Below are 6,367 nucleotides of genomic sequence, written 5' to 3' on the forward strand. Positions count from 1 at the left end.
GCCTCGGCCTCCCAAAGTGCTGGGATTACAGGCGTGAGCCACCACGCCCGGCCAAACTCTATCTCTTAAAAAAAAAAAAAAAAAAAAAAAAAGGGAGGCCAAGGCAGGTGCACCACTTGAGGTCAGTAGTTGAGACCAGCCTGGACCACATAGTGAAACCCTGTCTCTACTGAAAACACAAAAAATTAGCTGAGCGTGGTGGCAGGTGCCTGTAATCCCAGCTACTCCAGAGGCTGAGGTAGGAGAATCACTTGAACCTGGGAGGCAGAGATTGCAGTTAGCTGAGATTGTGCCATTGCACTCCAGCCTGGGCAACAAGCATGAAACTTCATCTCAAAAAAATAAAAAATAAAAGAATTTTTAAATTATCTGGGCGTAGTGGCATGCACCTCTAGTCCCAGCTACTCAGGAGGCTGAGGCAGGAGAACTGCTTGAGCCTGGGAGATGGAGGCTGCAGTGAGCCGTGATTTCACCACTCCACTCCAGCCTGGGCAACAGAACAAGACACTGTCTTAAAAAAAAAAAAAAAGAAAGAAAGAAAAGAAAGGTACTTAGGAGGCACCTGGGAAGACCCTGGGGCTTAAAGTGTGAAGGGGGAAAATATTTCCCACTCCAAAACGTTTGGCTCTACAGCTAAAACCTTATTTCCATTACTGACTCCTGTGAGACCCTGGATGGGGCATAGTGAACTAACCACTGGGGAGACACAGGTTCCTTGAGGCTGCTAGATTTCCCTAATGCACAGATCAGTGCTCGGGAGTGGGTGAGCTCATTAGCATGGGAGTTGTTCCTCAGTAAAGAGACTAACGTTAGATTTTGCTAGGTTAAAGGCACGTGTTAAAATTTCTAAACTAGAGTCTTTAACTTCTAAAGAAGGAAATACGTGGAATGAGAAATTTCTCAAAATAGTCTTTAAATTCTAAAGAAGGGGAAGACTAGAATGAGGAAAAAGTCCAGTCAACCCACAAAGAGCAGGAAAGGGAGAAAAAGAAAAAGGAGGTGGGATGCAGTGGCTCATGCTTATAGTCCCAACGCTTTGGGAGGCCGAGGCTGGAGGATCGCTTGAGGCCAGGCAAGACCAGCCTGGGCAACATAACAAGATCAAAAAATTAAAAAAATTAGCCAGGCACAGTGGTGCATGCCTGTAATCCTAGCTACTCAGGAGGCTGAGTCAGGAGGATCACTTGAGCCCAGGAGGTCAAGGCTGCAGTGAGTTATGATTACACCACTGCACTCTAGCCTGGGCAACAGAGCAAGACCCTGTCTCTTAAAAAAAAAAAAAAGAAGAAGAAGAAGAAGACTGGGCATAGTGGCTCATGCCTGTAATCCTAGCACTTTGGGAGGCCGAGGCTAGTGGGTCACTTGAGGTCAGGAGCCCAGCCTGGCCAACATGGTAAAACCCCATCTCTACTAAAAATACAAAAATTAGCTGGGTGTGGTGGTGTGTGCCTGTAATCCCAACTACCTGGGAGGCTGAGGCAGGAGAATCGCTGGAACCTGGGAGGTGCAGGCTGCAGTGAGCTGAAATCGCACCACTGCACTCCAGCCGGGGCAACAGAGCAAGATTCTGTTGAAGAAGAAGGAGGAAGAGGAAAAGGAGGAGGAGGAGGAGAAGGAGGAAGGGGAAGAAGAAGAGGAGATAGGACACATAGAAAATACAAAATAGTGGCCGGGCGCGGTGGCTCACGCCTGTAATCCTAGCACTTTGGGAGGCTGAGGCGGGTGGATCACGAGGTCGGGAGATCGAGACCATCCTGGCTAACACAGTGAAACCCCATCTCTACTAAAAATAAGAAAAAAAATTAGCCGGGCGTGGTGGTGGGCGCCTGTAGTCCCAGCTACTCGGGAGGCTGAGGCAGGAGAATGGCATGAACCCAGGAGGTGGAGGTTGCAGTGAGCCGAGATCGCGCCACTTAACTCCAGCCTGGGTGACAGAGCGAGACTCCATCTCAAAAAAAAAAAAAAGAAAATCCAAAATAAAATGATAGGAAGTAATGCAAATATATCACAAAGCATAATACATATAAGTAGATTAAACTCTAGTTTAAAAAGGATTTTTTAAAAAAGAAAACTATGTATTCACTGTGGGTGGGAGGTACACGTAAATTAGAAACACACAGGTTAGAAACAAAAGTATAGAAAAACAAAACAGGGTAATACTAAACAAAGTATCTGTTGTTTTGTGTATAGCTTTACTCATTGCAGTCACATACACTTTAAAGCAAAAAGAATTACTAGGGATAAAAATGATCAACATCGGGCCGGGCACGGTGGCTCAAGCCTGTAATCCCAGCACTTTGGGAGGCCGAGACGGGCGGATCACGAGGTCAGGAGATTGAGACCATCCTGGCTAACACAGTGAAACCCCGTCTCTACTAAAAAATACAAAAAACTAGCCGGGCGAGGTGGCGGGCGCCTGTAGTCCCAGCTACTCGGGAGGCTGAGGCAGGAGAATGGCTCAAACCCGGGAGGCGGAGCTTGCAGTGAGCTGAGATCCGGCCACTGCACTCCAGCCTGGGCGACAGAGGGAGACTCCGTCTCAAAAAAACACAAAAAAAAAAACAACCAAAAAAAAGATCAATATCAGCAAATGGCTTACTCTGTTAGACACAAGTCTAATTTGTATGCTCTATTAATACAACCTCAAAATAGATAAAGCAAAAACTGACAAAGCTACGAAGGAAAATTAACAAATCCACCAGCATGTGAGAAATTTTTAAAACACCCCTCTTAGTAATTGACAGAAGTCATTGAGAATTACAAAACTTTTGGACAAAATAATTAGCCTTAATACAATACAGAACACCACATTCAACAAATAAAGGGTATACATTTATTACGTGAGTCCATGAGAAAACTTTTAAGGATGGCCACACACAGGACATTTAAAAAGCCTCAACAAACTTATAAAAAATTATTTGAATCAGACGATCTTATCTGACCATAATGCAAGTATGTTAGAAATCAATAACAAAATATTTTGGAAAATGAAAACAAAATCCCATATCTTTGGAAATTTTTTTCAAGTTTCTAAATAATGTATGGATCAGATAAGAGATTATAGTGAAAGTGAGAAAATACTTAGTATCAAGACTTGCGGGATGCAGCTACAGCTGTACTCAGAAAATTCATAGCCTTAATATATCTATATTGGGAGCTGCTGAGTCAGGTAGTGTTGACAGTTTGTCACATTTTCAAGAGTTTTCAGTTTCCTAGGGGTAGGGATAAACTCTCTCACCCTCCATTGGATGGGATTAAAGGGAGAGATGAACGTTTGTCCTTCTAACCTCCTGTTTCCATGGTGCTTTCCATCCCTCTAGAAGATGACGACTCCATCCACCTGGAATCCATCTATAGTAATTTCCAGCCCTCCTTGAGACACATAGACCCTGAAACAAAGGTAAGAAGGGCCTGGATGGGATGCTGGCCTCCCCCAACCCTGAGACTTTCTTCTCCTTTCCTGCATGGTAGGACCTTCAGGAAAACAAAACCATGTTTACAGTTTATTGGTCCAGGTGATCCTCCCAGGTCCATACTGCCAGGAAACAAGCCTAACTCAGGGGAAGAATAAAAGCTAAGTAGCAAGGTAGAATCACCTTCCCTTGACCCCTGAGGCTTCAGATTCTGAGGTTTCCTTCCCTACTGTAAGTACATCCTTGATGACCAACTTACTTAGTTATTTTAATTTGTAAACACACATAAAAGTCAAAATAGTAGTAGTGCAGCAAATACATATTCCATGCAGCTCAACAAGGCTTAACATGCCATATGTCTCTTTGTTTGTATTGATCTATTCACTAACTTTTGCTGAATAATTTGGAAGTCAGCTGCCAACATTATGACACTTGATCCCTAACCATTTCAGCCCACACTTCCCAATACCACGATTATACCCAATACGTTGATTGTAACTTCACAATATCATCTGATATCCAATTTTTCCAATTAGCCCAAGGACATCTTCTATTACTAGTTTTTTTTTCTCAGATGTAGATACAACAGATTTCACTCACTGACTTCTGTTATGTCTCTTTGGTCTTTTAATCTAGAATGGGCACCTACATTTTAAAGTATATTGCTTTTCTTAAGAGTCTAGGATGGTTGTCTTGAAAAATGTCTCACACCCCTGGTTTGTTTCATGATGTCATCTAACTTGTCCCCCCTACCCTTAGGATCAGAGGTATTAGAGATATTCTGGGATTGGAAATACTGGAGGTTGGGTCTAAAGGCTTAACTGGAATCAGATTAAACATTTTTATTATATCACAGAAAATGCTATCGCATCACTTCAACAAGTATATAACATCAGATTGTCCCCCCATGATTAAGGCCAAGATTGGTCACTTGGGCAAAAAGTGACCACTCCTTGATCACTGCCTTAATATGATTTAAACTGGATGGATAGTTGAAGATAGGAGAAATAACAAGTGTGAACATCTTCAGGTGCTATGCTCCCTTGACATAGCCCTTTGGGGCAAAGATGAAATCTCCAGCCAGGATACCTGTAAACCTACCTGGTGGAGAAGGGAAGGCACAATTGGTTTGTGCTAGAATCCAGGTAATGGGACAAGTTCTAAACTAACCACTTAAGCCAGGTGCGATGGCGCACGCCTGCAATCCCAGCACTTCGTGAGGCCAAGTCAGGAAGATCGTCTGAAGTCAGGAGTTTGGGACCAGCCTGGGCAACAAAGTGAGATTCTGTCACTGTAAAAGAAATAATAATAATAGCCAGGCACAGCGGCTCACACCTGTAATCCCAGCACTTTGGGAGGTCGAGGTGGATGGATCACTTGAGCCCAGGAGTTTGAGACCACCCTGGGCAACATAGCGAAACCTCATCTCTACAAAAAATTTAAAAATTATTCAGGTGTGGTTGTGTGCACATGTAGTCCCAGCTACTTGGGAGGCTGAGGTGGGAGGATCGCTGGAGCCCAGAAGTTGCAGGCTGGAGTGAGTCGTGATTGTGTCACTGCACTCCAGTCTAGATGGCAGATTAAGCCTGTCTCAAAAAAAATTAAAAAATAAAAATAATTAAACCGAACACTTCCCATCCCAAGCCTCCTTATGCTTCCAAAATCCCAAATTCCTCATGAGCTGAGCCTTCACCTGGTTTTATCTCTCTTTTCAGATCCAAATTCAGAGGCCTCAGGTAATGACATCATTTTAAGGCATGGAGTTGAGAAGTCTGGGAGTGAGGAGATTCCAGTGCAGCTAAGCTTGGTGGAGCATTTCCCCATTGAGAGCCTTCCATGGGAACTGAATGTTCCCATTGTAAGTACGGGAAACAAGCCCTGTACTTACCAAGGAGAAAGAGGAGAGAGATGGCAGTGCTGGGAGATTCTCAAATAGAAACCCGTGGAAGCTCCAATGGGCTTGCCTTGATATCAGGCTAGGCTTTCCTGCTCAGTTTTCAAAGAGGTTCCAGATTTGAGGGGTGCTCTGACTGCAACATCTGTCACCCCATTGATCGCCAGGATTGATTTGACTGATCTGGCTGGGTAGGCGGATGTTCCCGTCCTCCCTCGCTGCCCCATGTGTGTCCCTCCTAAAGCTGCATGCTCAGTTGAAGAGGACGAGAGGACGACCCTCTCTGATAGAGGAGGACCACGCTTCAGTCAAAGGCATACAAGTATCTGGACTTCCCTGCTAGAACTTCCAAACAAGGTCAAAGAGGTTCCGCCTCTCGCCTGCCCGGATTCAGTACCATGGACAGCGCCCTCAACGAGCTGTTTTACAACCGTGACCCCTTGGACACGGGACTGCTACATGCACTTTACATCTCACAAAATGCTCTCATAAGAATTATTGAATACCATCTTCATGAAAAACACTTGTGTTTAAATATTGAGCATTTACCTTTGGTATATAAGATTGTGGGCATTTTTTAAGTTCTTATTTTTATGAGTTCTGATTTTTTCCTTAGTAAATATTATAATATATATTTGTAGTAACTAAAAATAATAAAGCAATTTTATTACAATTTTCATGGTTCCCAGATCTTTCCCTCCTATTTCCCATAGCTCCTGTTTCTAACCTCCCAGACTCTCTCTCTCCTCCCTTCCTCTAGAACATAAAATCTGATGCATTTGGGGTTCAAGATAACAAGACAGAGATTTGCAGTGGGAAGAGGACCATTCCCTGCACTCCACTGACACCATTTGCTGGTGTCCAGGAGGCAAGGTAGACAGACAGACAGACAGACAGACAGACACACACACACACACACACACACACACACACACAGAGAGAGAGAGAGAGAGAGAGAGAGAGAGAGACTCATTTCCTACCAAAGAAAACCAAATTTCCCAAGCTCTTCTTCTGAAAATGGGCTGATATTTCTTTCCATGCATCTAAAGAGATAGAGACC

General features: G+C 43.9%; 1 long non-coding RNA gene across 1 annotated transcript; it reads left to right on the forward strand.

The window, feature by feature from the left end:
• Positions 1-3,315: 3,315 nt before the first annotated feature.
• Positions 3,316-5,984, forward strand: LOC108518897 (uncharacterized). The gene is made up of 2 exons (XR_001882482.1): positions 3,316-3,400; positions 5,129-5,984. It is a non-coding gene; the product is annotated as an uncharacterized LOC108518897 (long non-coding RNA).
• Positions 5,985-6,367: the final 383 nt, after the last annotated feature.

Source organism: Rhinopithecus bieti, unplaced genomic scaffold, assembly GCF_001698545.2.
Source record: "Rhinopithecus bieti isolate Rb0 unplaced genomic scaffold, ASM169854v2 scaffold_42772, whole genome shotgun sequence".
Taxonomy (NCBI): Eukaryota; Metazoa; Chordata; class Mammalia; order Primates; family Cercopithecidae; genus Rhinopithecus; species Rhinopithecus bieti.